The 16290-nt window shown below is 42.4% G+C and overlaps 1 protein-coding gene and 1 long non-coding RNA gene across 4 annotated transcripts in view; both read left to right on the forward strand.

Moving 5' to 3' along the window:
- Positions 1 to 16290, forward strand: part of Atp6v0a4 (ATPase H+ transporting V0 subunit a4) — a 71532-nt gene that overhangs the window by 4104 nt on the left and 51138 nt on the right. The gene's annotated exons all lie outside the window — the stretch shown is intronic.
- LOC117286358 overlaps positions 1 to 16290 on the forward strand; it is a 23613-nt gene that overhangs the window by 2249 nt on the left and 5074 nt on the right. The window contains exon 2 of the long non-coding RNA XR_004517508.1: positions 161 to 262. This is a non-coding gene — a long non-coding RNA (uncharacterized LOC117286358). The remainder of the gene's footprint in view (positions 1 to 160; positions 263 to 16290) is intronic.

Here is a 16290-nt window from a genome sequence, read left to right on the forward strand (position 1 = left end):
TTGCGCTTGCAAGGCAGGCCACTGAACCACTGAGCTAAATCCCGGCCCAAAAAATATATTTTAAATAGTCCTGAGTGCCAGAAAAAGGAGACTGGGCTTATCTTTTGTTTGGGGCAATGTGTATAATCCACTTGCAGATATGGACACATCTGTGTTTCAGGAATAAGGAAGACTGGCCTACGTGCAGGAGACCATCCAAGAAGCAATTGCAAAAGCTCTGTCAAACATCTCCAGGGCCCAGGAACAAGAAGCTAGACTGAAGGTAGAAAAGAGGGGATAAGAGTCAGCAGTTGTCTAGGAGGCCAGTTTCAGGAGGGAATCCATGCAAAGGCATCTAGGAAGGGGTCAGGGTGTCTAGGGTGGCCTTGGGACCTGCCTAGGTTCAACTTCTAGCCCTGTCTCTTCTTGGCTAGGTGGTTCTGGGTTTGTTACTTAGTGCAACAAGCCCTTACCTAAAAAGTGCTAGAACTGCAGTCCCTATCTTGGGAATTGTCTTGATGACTTAGTGAACACTCCATGTGAAGTACTTAGCATAGATGCTAAGTACTTAGTAAATGTTAACCATCATTGCTATAAACATGAGACACCAGGCACATGGGAGAATGGTGGTTTTAGGGAGTAATAGTGGTGCTTATGTATTGATTGGTTTATATCCATCCTTAGTCTGTAAAGGTTTTTAGGAAGCTTACCTACTATTAATTGAGGTAGATAAAATGAATTTAAATGAGAAGAGATGAGTCAAAGGGAAATGTAGGAAAGGAAATAAAAGTGGATCTGTAAACAGAGGTAGGGCACAAGACGTCAGGCATATTTCCTAAGCTTTCTGCTGGCCAGTGTGAAGAGGTAACACATTCAGACAGGTGATTCTTATGCTCAAAAGATGAAAATAGCAGAACCACTGCTGTGTGTGGTGTGTGTGTGTGTGTGTGTGTGTAGGTGTGTATGTAGTGGAGACTACAGTCAGGCAGCACAGAGATACATCCCCAGCCCTTAAAAATTTTTTGTTTTTCTCATTTTAAGACAAGGTCTTGCTAAGTTGCCCAGGCTGGCCTCAAACTTGCAATATTCCTCCTTCAGCCTCCCTAGTAGCCGGGATTATAGATATGTGACACCACACCCAGAACCACAGCTCTTGATACTGTTAAATTAAATGTTAGAGGAGGCCAATGCTTTGGGCCAGGTCCTGCTGTAAGTCCCAATAGACCAGACTGAAAATCAAAATGGTGTCACCCACTGGAAGCTAAGCTGTGTGTCTGCCCTTCAGGATATCGGGAGAGAGATACACCAGATTTCCAAGACAGGCCAGTTTCAGTCCACAGGATAACCATTCCCTCTGCTTTAATCCTCATCAAAAAAGTAATCTTGGGCTGGGGATTTAGCTCAGTCCCTACCTTGCAAGCTCAAGGACCCAAGTTTGAGTCCCTGTTAAAAAAAAAAAAAAAAAAGTAGAAGGTTAGGGAAGGGGGAATAAGGGAAAAGGAAAAAAATATGAGAAAATGTAAAAATGGAATTAAAGTGTTTGAAGGGGGAGATGGGAGGGGAGGGTGAAGGGAGGGTGGGAACAAGGGGAAAAAATGAGAACCAAGACCTGGCATGTAAAGGTACAAGATCCCAGTAATGAATGCAGCTGTACTGTCTACCTAGAATGTACCAATAAATTAAATTAAATTTTTAAAAAAGTAATCTGATAGCCGGGTGTGGTGGTGCATGCATGCAATCCCAGCACGCTGGAAGCTGAGGCAGGAGGATCACTGTGAGTTCAAGACCAGCTTGGGCTACATAGTTCCAGGTCAATCTCAAGTACATAGTGAGACCCTGTCTCAAAAAACCAAAACCAAAAAACAAAACAAAACAAAAAAAAGGTAATCTGATGTTCTCTCATGGGTTATTTTTCAGTAGTTCTATCTCCCTGTCCATGCTTCACAAGGAAGCAGACTTTGAAATGATTGTTCTGTGCTGTTTCTGATCCCTTCAGCCCTGTGCTGTTTCTAAAACCAACTCTTCCCAATGGATACTTACTCTGTTTTGGGGACTGAGGTATTGTTCCGGTTCTAGAGTCACACACAGACCCAGTCGAGGCCTTTAAACTAAGTTGGTGCAATTTTGTCCTCTGACAGTTCCAAGCCCGGAGAAGAATTTTCTCTGTGAGCGGGAGCTCTGCCTTCTGTAGAAAACATATGGCACAGAAAACGCTGCTTAAAAGAATGGGCATTGTTCTCAGCATTTCCCAGCAAACCCCACAGTAGGCCAGACCGATTTATCCACTGCTGCTCCCACTGGTGCCACATGAGTACCTAGAATTTTGAAGGCCTCTGGAACGTCTGAGACCTGACAGAAATGTTCTCAGATCCAAAATGCGAAGTGGAACAGAAAGGGCCAAATGCTGGGCAGCGTAAATAGTTATTTCACAAGCAAAGTTACTTGGTTTCAAATGTTTAAATGCAAACGATGGATGGGGTCCACTTTAATGTTTGGTGTGGGCCGAATAGGTCCCTCTGAAGTGATGCCGGCCAGAGAGATATCCAGATTCTCAGTGCCGCACCTAGGGCTGCAGTCGTGGCTTGAACAGTGCTTCACTGTAAGCTGATGGCAGCCTGCCCTGTCCTACCAAGAGGGGATGCTAGAGAGGGGATGTAGAGGGGAAGGATGGGATCCCCTTTCTTTTTACCATTGCTGTTTGATTTGAGAGTCTGAGATTAGCTGTTAGTGGGACAATTAAGAGATAAGCACTCTGTTATCAATAGATGAAAGTGCTTTTGTCACCCTAAAGTGGCATGGACTTGAATGATACTAATGACTCTTTGTCTTGAAAGAAAGGGCTGCAAAGCCATGGTCTTAGAAGAGTGCCAGTATTAGCTGTTTGTAGCAGGTCTACAGTTGAGAGCCTGGGAGCCAGTCAGCTCACCCTGTAACCCTCTCGGAGAACTGGCACCAAGTTTACTTTGGAGGGTGTACCAGGAAGTTGAACCTCTCAAAGCTAGATAGTCTGCAAAGACTTTCTTAAGTTTTTTTTTTGTTTGTTTGTTTTTTTGGTCTCTTAAGGCTTGAGATACAGGTGTTCAGTTGCAAAAGTTGCTAGGTATGGTCAGATGCCTGTAAATCAGCACTGTGGGAGGCTGACACCAGAGGATCACAGGTTTGAGTCCAGCCTGGACAGGTTAGGAACTGAATGAGATCTGGGATCTGGTCTCCAAAAATAAAAGGGTGTGGGATAGGTAGCAAATATAGTTCAGTGTAAGGGCTCTGGGTTCAATCCCCAGTACCAGGGAAAAAGAAAAAGTCTAGGCCAGTCATGTCTGTGTCAACTACATGGTGGAAGCTGGAGTGGGATGTCCAAGAAAGTGGTATTCTAGCAACCTCCGTGGCTCCAGTTTTCTCTGTGTCCCTGATAAAATTTCATCTCAAAAAGAAAAGATGAAGGCAGTGTGTTTCCTGTGCTGAAGGATTGAAACGCAGAATTCCATGGCTTAGAGTGGCCAGCATCTCTTATGTTGAAGATGTTTCTTTCTCCTTTGATTCTGATAGGTTCCTCTCTCACCTTCTATCTCTGGCCTTGAACTTGGGGCTTTCATTTCCAGTTGATCCAAAATTGATTCAGAGGAGAACTACGGCCCAAGCATGACTATGCCTGCTAGCCCCTGGGTTCTATCAGAGGAGGGCTTGCTGCTTCTTACCTTGTGTGGCTTTTTTTGTAGTTCCCCAAAATGCTGCCAGGCTCTGGCGCTTGTGGGCTGGACCGGGCAGCGCTTAGCATGTGGAGGAGTTGAGTGAGCCTCAGTCACTGCCCTCAGGGAGGAAGGTACAGTTGGGAGAGAATGTGCTTAGAAGATATTGGACAACTCTAGATCCAACCTTGATCATGCCTCAGAATTGACAATGAAGCCAGCAAGGCCTGGAGCCCACCCTTTGGTCTCATGTTTGAACTGTTCCCAGGGTAATTCTTTCAGCTTGTTCAATTCATAATTGCAATGAGGGGTGTTGGGACCAAGTCAGGGATTAACGAGACTGGAGTCTCCTGATAGCTAGGGCCATCTTCTCCCTGGGCCCTGGTTCCCACCCATCTCATTTGAAGTCTATTTCTTGATTTCCAAATATGAAGGTTTTTAAATTTTGTGTGTGTGTGTGTGTGTGTGTGTGTGTGTGTGTTTTGCTGGACATCACTACTGACACCCCTAGCCTCTAATTATCCTTTTATTTGTTTTGAGCTTAACTGCACTGCCTACTGCAAATATATTTTGATGATTCTATTTATTGCATTTGTTAAGATCCCATATGGCCAATATTTATAAATGCTTGCCAGTGCCTGAAAAGAATGTGAAATGCAGTTGTGCATTCACTGTTCTACATATGTCCATTGCATCAACAGTGCTAATTGTGTGGCTCAGAATGTCTATATTTTTCCTGTTTAATAAGTATTTAGCCAGCTCATCTTATTGAATACTGAGACAGATAATCGTGGGTTTCTCTCTTCCGTATAGTTCTGTCAGTTTTTGCATTATTTTGAGCAGACATTGAGATGTGTACAAATATAGAATCAATACCTTCCTGATGAATTGAAACTTGCTTTAAAAACTTTTTATAATGTCCCTCCTGACCTCTAGCAACACTTTTTGTTATAAAGTTGACTTTGTCTGTTACTGCTGTAGCTGTTGCCTTTCTTTGCTTTGTTTTTTGTGTTAAATCACCATCCTTTTACTTTCAACTTTCCTGAATTATATTATGCTTCAGATGTGTATCCTGTAAACATTTAATGATGATTTTTTGGGGGGGCATGGAGAATCGAACTCAGGACCTTGTGCTTGCGAGGCAGGCAGTGGCACCACTGAGCTAAATCTCCAGCCCTATAGTGATGATTTTTAAAAGGCTTAGTTTAATCATTTTTGTCTTTAGTATATTAGCTAAACAGCCGTTTCCTTCCTATAAGTAAGTTGAAAATATTGTAACTTGAAAATGTATTTAACACAACTTAACCTACAGAACTTCATAGCTTAGTGACACACTGTACTACGAAGTGTTGGTTCTTCCTCCTTATGATTGTGTGGCTCCCTGCCACTATCCACTATCTCAAGAGTATTGTATGGCATCGCTCTCCAGGAAGATATTGAAATTCAAAACCTGAATAGTGGTTTTCATTGAAGGCATATTGCTCATAAAGACAAAAAACTGAAATCAAACCATTGTAGGTCAGATTTTTATATACAGACTTTTAAGCTCAGTCATTATTGTGGTTATTTTCTAAATGAAATTTATTTAAATTTAACCACGTATTTACCAGATTCCCTTCTCTGTGAAGAACACCTTCTAGTGTTCTGACATTAAGTAATTAGTACTGTTGGTCTTTACTCATCTGGGTATTATTCTTCCTTCATTCTTGAAAATCATCTTCATTGGCCGTAGAATTTGAGATATTGGAGATATTTTCTTCTAGTGCTTTGAAAAACTCATTCTATTTGATTCCCATTGTTTCTGTTGACAACAATCTACTTAATTGGTGCTGCCTTGTAGATAACTTGTTTCTTTTGTTCTTTGGTTGGTTTTAAGATTTCTGCTCTTTCTTTGGTTTTCAGACATTTTACTCTAATGTACTCAGATGTGGATTTCTTTTTATTTCTCCTGCTTTGGGTTTTAGGAAATTGAATATGGAGTTGTATATTTTTCATAAGTTTTGAAAAGTTTTTATCTGTCAAACACTATCCTTTTCCCATTCTCTTCTTGCCATCTATGATTCCAATGAGATATTTTAGATCCTTTCACCATATCCTCTAATTCTTTATTCTCTATTTTTTATTCCTTGTGCTTTATTCTGCTTATATTTTTCCTGTACTGTCTTTTATCAAATTCCTTATTATCTTTGTTTACTCCACGTTGTAACTACTCATTGGGTTCTTAAATTGTTAGATAATTTCCATTTAATTCTTTTTAAATACATTTTTGTTCTCTGTTTTATTCAGTCTCTATTTTTCATCTTCCTAAACAGAGTGAACATAATTATTTTAAAATCTGTGTCTGGGCCTAGGATTTAGCTCAGTGGTTCTGCCAACTGCCTCACAGGTGCAAGGACCTGAGTTCAATCCCCGGTACCAAACACACACACACACACACACACACACACACACACAAAACTGTGTCTAATAACTTCAATATTTGTTACCCTTTCCCTTATCAGTATGTTTCTAATGTCTGTTATTTGCTAGTTTTCATTCATGTGGTCTTGTTTACTGTGTATCTTGTTATTTTTTATTGTGTGAAAATTTTAATTACATATAATTTTTTTTAGAAGCAACCTGTGACCTGAGATGATGCTATCTTCCTATAGACATGATTTTTGTTTGGTTTGGTTTGGCTTGGCTCTTTAATTAGGTTCTTGAAATCAACAAAAAAATCTGCCATCATACCAGTCTAGTCTCAATAATTGAAATACGTTATAGCTATATCATTTTATTTTGATAAAATGGTGTAGCCCTTTGGGATTTTTTCTCTAAGGAAATTAGAAGAGATGAGAACAAAGCTGTATATCTAAGGTTATTCATTTCAATGTTATCATGTTTATAAAAATGAAAGCATAGAAGCAGTTATAATGGAATAAAATATAGTTATTAAAATGATGTCATCTTTGACTGGCAGTGTAGCTCAGTGGTAGAGTATGTGGTTAGCATGTGCAAGTTTCTGGATTCAATCCTGGTGCCAAAAAGAAGAGAAAAGGCTTTAGGCTAACAGTTACCTGGGAAAACACTGGCTATATTACACAAAGCAGAAAAAGGGCATAGGCCTATGTGTTCAATATAGGTATACTTTAATAATAATACATATGCAAAGAAAGAGACTTGGAAGGCATCCTACCAAAATATGAGCAGTGGGTCATATGTAAGGTGAACATTTCTGAGTATCTTTTATTTTCCTCTTTACAGTTGCTTTTGTCTTTCAAATTTTCCATAATAAATCTATAATACTTTTATAATCAAGAAATAAAGTCAAATTGGTACATTTTTAAAAAAGAGTTTTCCACAGAGAAGCAATACACCACAGTTGAGCAGATAGAGGACATTTTTTTTATTCTATTTTCAATTGCTGTGGGAAGTTTTTCAATATTGGGGCATCTTCTTTTTCACTGAAAAAAAATCATGAAGTTTCAAGTTTGCGTATGGTGCAGAAAGCTGCTTGCTGACCTTCTCTGCTCTTGGATGTGAAGGCCTGTGACAGAGTGTTCAGATCCACGCAGGAATGCTCAGGATGAAATGACGGACTAGAAACAAAACAGAAGAAAAATGCCACAGAAGTGCAGTTAGAGCCTCAAGATTAGAAAGGGACCTAAGAGGCCATCCAGCTCGATCCTCAACCTGGTGAAGAATGCCTTCCTGGAAAGAAGGTGGTGAGCCATAGAGTTTGGGACGGGGACCCTATGCCGTTCGTTCCTGGGTCTCCCCAGACTGTTACTTTGCTTCAGTTTAAATGCCTCCAATGGCTTGTCTCTCACTGATTTTTAAGGCGGCCAGTTTCTCTTGGCATAGCTGTAAATGTTAGCAAAGTTAGCAAGTTGCTAGCACCAAACGGGCAAGGACATTTTAAGGTGAAGTTAATGGACAGTGAGAGGGGAAGGTCTTTTCAGCTCCATAGCTCCGTGACTTGTGATCTGGGACCCTCACAATTTTCGATCTTAGAGTTTATGCCGCCAGCTCTTGCTGTTGGCACAACAACCCTTGAGGTCAGGTTAACTTTTTGTTTAGCAAACAGAGATGTGTGTTCCCAAAGAGTAACTTAAAGCTAAGGTTTGGGGGAAACAACGTACATGTTTGTGATCAACACTTGGCCAGTTTTTCTTTCTAGTTTTGTCTGTGTAAAACTGAAAGTGAGCGGATAGCGAGGCAAGGATTGTTGGCCCTGACTTCTCAGCATCCCACTTCTCTTCTGTGTGACCTTCTGGCTTCTTCTGTAAGTTTCTGTCATTCTCTGCCTCTGTGTCCCTCATCTTCTCTTGTTCAGGTTGTCTGCAGTCCCCAGGGGAACATAACCAAACGGTATTAGGAGTCCTGGAATCCAATTTCCACCTGACCACTTCCTGTGTGACCTTGGAGAAATCCATAACCTTTCAATGATGTGACCCAAACAATATGGTGGGGCTCTCTAGGAGGGTGACCCAAAGGGGAAAATCCAGGGTAATGCTGCCCTCTATCCTTTGTAGGAAGACTTTTGTCTGATGTCCTCAGAATTCACTGATCCCTGAAGGGTTGTGCCATGTAACACTAAGGGTGATACATTCTGTGAGAACCTCCCAGAAAACTACACACACAAAGCCAGAAGACTCTGATAATCTTGAGTTTTGTGTTCTGCTTACTGCTCTGCCAACAGTTAGCTGCAGGACCTGGGGCAAAGAACATTACCACCCTGGGCTTCTGTTTCTCATCTCCAAAGTGAGAGAATTCTAAGTCTTCTTTCAGTGATACAATTCTATGAATCTTCACTCACTGTGGAAATTAAATAATGAAAAAAGAGAAATAGTTCAATTTATTTTTTTAAAAATGAGAGTGGAGGTAGAAATTGTGAAAAGGAACTAGCATAGTTTAGAGTGAATATTACAGAAAAGTACTAAATAACTGGGGAGATATTCCTAAGGGAAAAGTTGAGAGTCTCTATGACAAACTCTGGCATGCTTGTCTCTCTCTGATGGGAAGTCATTTTCCTGTGTCTTATTTCAGTTAGTCTGTGATGAGGCTCACAAAGAAGGAACGAAAGGGGTATAAGGCAGCTCGGCTCTGGAGAGAAGAGGGGCAGAGAGACAGCCAGTCTGTCAAGGAGGGCTCTGTGTTGATCTGCTAAGGAATGAGGTGGTCACACACGAGTGGTGGAGGTGGGATGAGGAGGAGTATGGAGCGGACAGGTGTCCATAAAGTGTCCATAAGACCCACTGGGATTGTGGTTTGCTTCAGGTCCTGATCTAGAAAAGTATAAGCTGCAAGGGCCAAAGTGACATTGGATGGCACTAGTGCATACCGAGTCACATTGTGGGGAAGTCCATGGCTAGGAGGAAGTGGGGATTCATGGCAGTGATGAGCCTGGGTCTGGCACATATCAATTTTTAAAAATATTTGTCAGTACATGTTTGTAGTGTACAGCAGTTACATTCACCACCGGAAGTTGGCACATGTACTGAATGCATCTGAGTTCTTTTTATATCCTCTTCCTCGCCCTTTCTCCCCAGTCCCTTGATCTCTTGATTCCCTTCCCATTTGCAAAAGATCTATCCCCTTATTTCTGATTATCTATCTTTTATTTTGCTCTTTAATTTGTTTCTACTCTGGGTTTCTTATGTACAAGAGAAACCATGTGAGTGTCTGAGTTATTTCACTTTTAACATTATGGTCTCAAGGTAGTACACATCAGTTTGTCCTCTGTGTGCTGAAACTTGAACCCAGTGATAGTTCTACTGTCAGTGAATTATAATACATGTGTGTGCGTGTGCATGTGCGTGTGCGTGTGCATGTGTGTGTAGGGAGGGAGAAAGTTGACTGTCATTCTCTCTTTTTAGAAACCTGAAAACATTCTTCTGTCTTGAGCTCTTTCTCTCCTGGTGTATGTTGTAAAGGATCACAGATGGTGGAGTCAGTACCTGGCTTATGTGTGTGATAAAATCAGATATTTGAATGAAGGTGATCTGGCTGGAATTCAGTTCAGAAAAATTAGATCCTGTTATGGAAAAGTTGGATTGTTACTTTCCCAGCTAGATTATTATTTGGGGATTAGATTCCTTGCAAGCATGTTAGCTGGCTCTCTACTTATCCTTTCTTCATTTTCTAAATTATGATAATCTCCTGTAAATTGATCTTGGTTGTTGTGCACAGTATCTTCTTAATCCTGGCTGGTACAAGCATCTGAGGGCTCTGTGTACAGGGCTGCTAGTAGAGGGCTCATCTCTTCAGCTCCTCAGCATACAGTTTATGGGAAGTCCTCAGGGCACGTAAGTGCCTCACCAGGGACCTTTAGAGCAAGTGTGAAGTGGTTACAGCCTGCAGTGTCCCCCATCCAGAGTTGTCTAGAGAAGAGGAACAGTGGTATTAAATGCTAAATCTCAAAAACAATGGTTTGGTTTTTCTGAAGATTGACTCAGCTCTATGAAAGTTGTTTTTCATAAGACCTATGGTACATCTAACTGTAGTTTTCTTCAAAGTACTGATTCAGTTAGGAATTTTGAGAGTACATGAAGATATACATATATATTTAATGACTAACTGGAGAACTATTTGTTCTTTTAGAATGTCAGTGAAAGCAGACATGGTGGCACACACCTGTAATCCCAGCACTCTGGGAGGCTGAGGCAGGAGGATTGCAATGGGAGCTCAGCCTGAACAACTTAGTACTGAGCAAGACCTTGTCTCAAAATTTAAAACAAAACAAAACAAACAATGTGTGTGTGTGTGTGTGTGTGTGTGTGTGTGTGTGTGTGTAAAGGACTAGGGATGTAGCTCAGTGAGAAGGCCCTGCATTCAATTCCTAGTACTGAAAAAAAATCAGTGAGACAAAGAAATAAGCATGTACTATCTGGCTGGGAAAGTCACTGAGCTTCACTATGTCTCTCTCTCTCTCTCTCTCTCTCTGTCTCTCTCTCTCTCTTTCTCTCTCTCTGCAAAAGAGTAAATTGCACTGAGTAATGAATTTAGCTCAATGATGCTGCACCTGCCTCACAAGCACAAGGTCCTGAGTTCGGTCCCCAGTACCAAAAATAAAACAAACAAGCAAAAAAACCCCCAAAAGAGTAAATTGGACTAAATAATTGTTTCCCACTGGAAACCCTTTTGGGGGCCAAGGCTGTGTCTGGTTCTTTTCTCCCTTTCCCCCTCTTCTTTCACTCTTGAGTTTTAGGTTGTTTACTTTGTTTTTGGATAAACTAGATTGTGGTTGCTGACATTTTACCTGTCCTAACTTTGCACAAGTCAACAGTGCTTGGAAATGTTGCATATACAAAATTGACCTCAGTCGGGAAACTCCAGAGAAATTTAAGCTACTTTTGTGTGGTTCAAAGGGATTGTCCCAAAAGTTCATAACAGATAAGAAAAGTAGGAGTTGTCATTCTCTTGATGTGCTGTCCAACTGGTACTCACAGAATTTGGGGGGTTATATATTGTCTCTTCCTTTAAAAATAAAGCAAACCCTCCTGTGACGCTTCATTTTCTCTTCAGCCACTGTTCTGTTCCTTTCTTTCTTTCCATAGCTTGTGATTTTGAAAGAGTTGTCTGTTACTTTTTGTGTAGCAAATCTCATCCGTGTCCATATGGCCCATCAGGAGAAGTTTGCTTTCACCCAGCAAGGCCAGCAAGGCCCCTTCATGGTCCTAACTCAGGGATATTTCAACTCTTCATCCCTAAGTCCCAATTTAAGTATGCAACAATCTCCATCCCTTACCCTTTCACCAGATATCAACCTGGTCCATTGCACTGATGAAATAATGCTGCTTGGACCTAGTGGGTAAAAATATCAACTACTATAGACTTATTGATAAGGCATCTTTGTATCTGAGGGTGAGAAATAAGTCAGACTAAAACTTATGAGCTTCTACCTTAGTGAAATTTCTAGGAGTCTAGCGGTATGAGATGTGTTGAGCTATCCCTTTTGATGTAAAGGATAGGTTTTCATATCTGACCCTTCTACTACCAAGAAAGAGGCCCAGTGCTTAGTGGGGCTTTTGGGATTAGAAAGCTCTATGTTTCTCATTTGGAGGTGTTACTCCAACCTATTTACCAAATGATCCCAAAAGCTGCTGGTTTTCTGAGTGGGGTCAACACAGGGGAAGATTCTGCAACTGCTCTAGGCTTCTGTGCAGGCTGCTGTGTTGCTTGGAACTTGTGATCCAGCATATCCAGAGGTGCTTGGAATGTTAATGACAGACAAGAATGCTGTCTGAAGCCTTTGGCGGGTCCCCATAGGTGTACTGCAGTATAGGCCATTAGAATTTTGGAAGGAGGCCTTGCCATTATCCACAAGAGAACTGCTTTTCTTTTGAGAAACAGCTCCTGGCCTGCTACGGGGCCTTAATAGAGACAAAAGCTTAACCGTGGTTTATTAAGCTACTGTGCAACCGGAGCTGCCCACTGTGAGTTGGGCGACTCACTAACCCAGAAAGTTGGGCATATGCAGTAGCTCTCCAACATCAGGTGAAAGCGGTGTATATATGACTGGCCTGAACTCACCCCAAAGGCACAAGTTCTGTGAGGAAGGGAATCAGATGCCTGTGTTGCCTACCCTTTCTCAGGCCACACCTGTGGCCTCTTGGGAAGCTCTCTATAAGCAGTTGACGTTGACCTGAAAGTGGACAATTGCTGTGTTACAGCCCCACTCTGGGGCCTGTCTGAAGGACAATAATGAAGGCAAATCTTTTCAGTGGGCAGAAACTTGGAGGGTGTATCTGGTCAGCACTTTGCTTGGAAGGGAAAATTGGCCAGATGTGTGATCGACTATGCACTTTGGCTGGATGGCTCAAAAGTTGGTAGGGATGTGATTTTAAAAAATGGTGACACAGTAATTTGGGGAAGATGTATATGGATAAACCTCTCTAAATGGGCAAAAAGTGTGATGACATTTCTGTCCCATGTGAAGCTCACCAAAGGCTGACCTCAGCACAGGAGGATTTTGATAATCAAATGAGTGGGATGATGTGCCTGTGGATGCTCGTCCGCCTTTCCTCAGCCCGCCCTGTCATTGCTCCTCGGGCTCATGAACAAAGTGTCTATGGTGGCACGGTTGGACAGTATGCATGGGCTCAGCGACACTGACTTCCCTGCGCTGTGGCCAGGCTGGGTGTGGCTGTTGCTCTGAGACTAATCTGCCCACAGTGGAGAGCAGCACTGAGTTCCTGATTTGGGATCACTTCCTAGGACCATCAGTCAGCAACCTGGTGGTGGGCTGATTACACTGGACCACTTCCATCGTGGTACTTATCCTTATCAGAATAGATGCTTATTCTGGGTATGGGCTTACCTTCTCTGCATGCAAAGCTTCTGCCAAAACTACCATCTGTGGACTCACAGAGTGCCTTATCTACCGTCTGGGTATTCTGTACAGCACTGCTGTGGCTACTTTTTGCTGTTGTTGTTCCTCTTCCTTTAAAGTTTTATGTATTTCTTTATTTTCAGGGCTAGGGATGAGACCCAGGGCTGCACACTACTGTTGAGCCACCTGCCTGGCCCAGGCTCGCTTGTGATCAAAGTGCTCACTTCACAGCAGACAGCACCACAGTGGGCTCATGCCAGCAGAATTCACTGGCCTGACAGAAAGGCGGAGAGGCCTTTGGAAGACTCAGCTCCAGTTCCAGCTCAGTGGTGATGCCTTGGAGGGTTGAAGCCCTCCAAGCCCTCCAGCTTTCCCTCCATGGTGTTGTTCTTGCCATAGCCAGTTCTCAAAGGTTCAGGAGTCAGAGATGGGCATGGGATTGGTGCTGCTCATTCTGACTTCTGGTGGTCCATGACCAAATTTCTTCTCCCTGGTCTTGTGACTTTATGCTCTGTGGCCTAGAGGTTTTGGTTCCAGAGAGATGAAGTATTTCTCCTGGAGATACCAAAATAGTGCATTAAACTGGAACTTAAGACTGGCACCCAGATACTTTGGGCTCCTCACGCCTACCCGAGTCAGTAGGCTAAGATAGGAGTTACTGGGGTGGCTGGGATCATTGGTCCAAACCACCGAGGGGAAATTGGGCGGCTCTTCCACAGGGGAGGTGTAGAAGAGGCTGGAATGCCAGAGATTCGTTAGGGCGTTGTTCAGTCCTACCATGCCCTGAAAGATCTTAGAAAACTGCAGCAGCCCAGTCCAGGTGGAACTACAGTGGCCCTTTTGCTCTCAGGTATGAAGACTGGTTCTTTACCGCCTGGTAAAGAACATGACCAGTAAAAGTGCTTAATAAAGCAAAAGGAGTATAGAGTGGGGAGTAGAAGAGGGCAGTTATAAATACCAGCTGTGACCCATGACTGACACGAACCCTGGGATTGTTGTGAATATTCTCCTTATTTTGCTATCAGTTCATCTGTGAGTATATGTACATGTCTGGATATATTAAGGAAATATGTTTTCTTTCTTATTCCTTTATTATGTAACATAAGATGTTGTCTTTACATCAGTATTTAAATATTGTTGATTTTACATCCTAGTGTTTAAGTTGTGGGCTATGAGGACAAAAGCAAACATAACTCAAGGAGTTTGCTTCCTATTTTAGGGGAGGAAACAGTACATTTGCAGTTGTATCGCATTGGGCAGAACAGTGACACTGTATTGTCATCCCCCGCCACCACCACACACACACCAGGACTGGAGATTGAACCGGAGCCTCAGACATGCTAAGCATGCACTCTACCCCTGAGCTAGAGCCCTGACTGCCTGTTATATCTTATTTGGAGATTAAGCGTGGTTTAACAAGATGTGTATGAGAGCCAAGTTGGACTTGTGATGATCAACTTGACTAGGCTAAAGGATGCCAAGGTAGCTGGTAAAACATTTTTCTGGACATGCTTGTGAGGCTATTTCTGGAAGAGATTGACATAGGAGTAAAATGAGTGAAATAGACGTCCCTTGTCAGGCATGATGGCGCATGCCCGTAATCCTAGCACTCTGAGAGGCTGAGGCAGGAGAATCATGAGTTAAAATCCAGCTTGGGCAATTTACTGACTTAGTGAGACCATTTCAAATTTTAAAATAAAAATAAGAAGAAGCATTGGGGATGTAGCTCAGTGCATAGTTCTGTAGCTGAATTCAATTTCTAGGGATACAAAAAAAGGAGGAAGAGTAAGAGGAGGAAAGAGGTAGGTAGTGGTCCTCACCAACGTTGGAGGGTGTCATCAAATCTTTTAGAGGCCCGAATAGAACAAAAAGGTGGAGGAAGAGGAATCTGCTTCTTATTTAAACTGAGATGTCTCCTTTTTCTGTCCTTGAACTATAGATAGCTCTCCTGGCTCTAGAGTTTGCAGACAGCAGATCTGGGACTTCTTGACCTTCACAAGTGTGTGAGCCACTGTAATCAATGTGTGTGTGTGTGTGTGTGTGTGTGTGTGTGTGTACACATACATACATCCTGTTGGTTCTGTGTCTCTAGAGAACTCTAATAGATCTGCCAACTATGTATCCTCTTGAGTAAATGTCTCTGTCTTGGCCCATTTTCTAATTGAATTGTTTGGAATTATTGGTGAAGTTCAAGGATTCTGTAAATTCTAGCTATAAGTCCTTTGTCAGATATGTGGCTTACAACTGTTTTTTATTCCCCCCAGTCTTTAACTTGTCTTCTCATCCTTCTTTGTGTGTGCATGGATGTGTGGTACTAGGGATTGAACTCAGGGTTTTTGTACTGAGCTACATGGTCTTTGCACAAAAAAATTCTTTTTAAGTACTAGGAATTGAACCCCGGGACTCCTGCACACTAAGCAAGTGCTCTACCACTGAGTTACATCCCTCCCACTTTTTTATTTTGAGACACCATCTCACCAAACCGTCTTGCCTGGCCTTGAACTTGTGATCCTCCTGCCTCAGCCTCCTAAGTAGCTAGAATTACATGTGTGCACCGTTGTGTCTGACTAAAATAATTTTTTTCCAGGATTGGTGTTTGAACCCCAGGGCCTCAAGCCTGACAGAAATGTGCTCTTGCACTGAGCTACCTCCCAAGCCCAAGGTTTTTTATCAAATATTTTTCTTATTTTTTTGGTGCTTTGGACCAAAGCCAGGGCCTCACTCTTGCTAGGTAAGAGTTCTTGCACTGAGCTATACTCCAACTATGAATTCACTTATTCTTTAATGGCTTGTGTTTTATGTGTCACACCTAAGAGCTCTTTAGCAGGCTTTCTGTTCTGAAATGTTCTACTGTATTTTTCTAAAAGTTCTGCAGTGTTACATTTAAAATGGACCTGTGATCCATTTTTATTTATTTATTTATTTTTGCAGCACTGGGGATTAAACCCAGAGCCTCCTGCAGCTGGGCAAGTGCTCTTCCACCGACTTACGTGCTCAAGCCCTTGAATTAATTTTTGTGTAAACTGTGAGGTTCAGATCACAGTTCAGTTTTTACCAGTAGATAGCTAATTGCTCCCTCACCAATTCCTGGGAAGACTCTCCTTCCATTCTCTTCTGTGATCAACAACCAGTTGGCTGGACTTGGGTAGAAGCCTACTTCTGGGTTCTCTGCTCTCTCCCGCTCATCCGCGCGTCCGGCTTACAGCCAGTCTTGAAGTTGAGCATGGTTTCTCTGCTCACCCTTGCCTGCAGCCTAGGCTGGGAGGGGCAGGATGGCCCATTACTGCTCTCTGTGGGACTTTACCCTGCATG

This window comes from Fukomys damarensis, unplaced genomic scaffold (genome assembly GCF_012274545.1).
Source record: "Fukomys damarensis isolate Sample0158 unplaced genomic scaffold, DMR_v1.0_HiC HiC_scaffold_16, whole genome shotgun sequence".
In the NCBI taxonomy this organism is placed as follows: domain Eukaryota; kingdom Metazoa; phylum Chordata; class Mammalia; order Rodentia; family Bathyergidae; genus Fukomys; species Fukomys damarensis.